The following is a 1,481-nucleotide window of genomic DNA, read 5'->3' on the forward strand; positions in this document are numbered from 1 at the left end:
TGAACCAGAAATAGCTCTTCGGTCTGTGAATCTCACTGAGCAGATCTGTTCTCCACCAACCCTTAGTGCTTTGAGCTGTCAGATTTCATGCCTACCTTGTAATGGAGTATTCTTCAGCCTTGTGGATCTTCCTGTCAGGAAACTGATGTTACTCTGTTGCTGCCTGTAACAGTCTTTGCAGACTGGCATCAGTACAGTCTGAGCTTTCTCATGATGAGAATCTCTATTGTGCATTTGGCACAGTATTAATCCTTGCAACAAAGTTTACTTGGAGGTAGAAGATAAATGGCACCTGGGAAAAAAAGATGCTTAAATCAGTATGTTCTTGGGAAGGTGTTTTTAAATTAGCTCTAATCCTACTCCAGGCTACAGTCTTCAAAACTAGGCTTCCCATCTTGGACATCTCATGCTCAACCTCAAACCGAAGGACTGTTATAGTCACTGTTTCTTATGTCCCCAAGGAGTATTGCTCACCTTGTCCATCTGACACAGCTATGCAGCTCGTAATGAGGACTTAGTCTAAAACTGTGTCCTCTTCCCTGTGTAGCAGGTGAGTCAGGAGAAAAGCTGGGAGTCGGTTTGTATTGAAGCTCTCTGCAGCTGAGATCTGGGTGAAACGTCAGCCACAAGGTACAGAAGCAAAGTGTTAAACAAGAGCCTGCCTGGCAACTTCTTGTTAAGGATAAGCAGAAGTCAGTCTCTGGAGGCTCTGTTTCAACTCCGTTCATGAGCACTGACTTCCTAAGAACTTTTTTTTTTTTTTTTTTTTTTTTTTTTTGACTTTTAATCTACTAGTAGCAAGACTAGCTGCATCTCTCAAGAAGGAGGTGAGAGAGAAGCTGCCCCAAGCAACATGTTTCCTGCTAGAGCAGCAAATGGTTTTGCAAGAGGGCATGCGTATATCGCTGTCCAGATGCGAGTGCATCCGGTCCCAGTCCCCCATCCCGAGCTGTTGTGTAAATCATTCCGGCCTTCTGCAATCTGACACTTTGGGCAGTCAGCACTCAAGATAGCTGAGTCAGCTCCTGTTCCTAGGAAAACTCAAAACTAACCACCACCCTCACTTCCTTCCCTAGCTCTTTTTTGCTTTTGTCTGTTTTAACAAATTCTTATGCCGTTTGTGTGCAAACCACTGTCACAGCATCTTGCTTCATTCCACAGCAGGTTTAGTCCTTTCCATACAAAGAGGAGTTTGGACTCCAGCTTTACATAAGTAAGCAGTTATTCTGCTCTGTGTTGGAAGTTTGTGCAGCCCAGTTCAAAAAGCAGAAATAACCCTTTCCAGGCACAGTATGGCAGGGGCAGCAATTGAAACAGTACTTGCTGTATTTCCTTGTCAGCTCTCTACTGTGGTACATCTAGCCTCATCCTGCACTTACGGCCAGTATGTTGGGCCCAAATCTGGGACTGGGTGGTCTGTCATCTGTGTTCCCTTATCCCTGCTTAGTTTGTGATGGTGCTTTTCTTGGGCTTGTGTCCTG

At 44.8% G+C, this 1,481-nt stretch overlaps 1 protein-coding gene across 1 annotated transcript in view; it reads left to right on the forward strand.

The window, feature by feature from the left end:
* AP2M1 (adaptor related protein complex 2 subunit mu 1) overlaps window positions 1-1,481 on the forward strand; it is a 24,686-nt gene that overhangs the window by 15,261 nt on the left and 7,944 nt on the right. The gene's annotated exons all lie outside the window — the stretch shown is intronic.

The sequence above is a fragment of the Egretta garzetta genome, unplaced genomic scaffold (genome assembly GCF_000687185.1).
Source record: "Egretta garzetta isolate BGI_Z169 unplaced genomic scaffold, ASM68718v1 scaffold172, whole genome shotgun sequence".
NCBI lineage: Eukaryota > Metazoa > Chordata > Aves > Pelecaniformes > Ardeidae > Egretta > Egretta garzetta.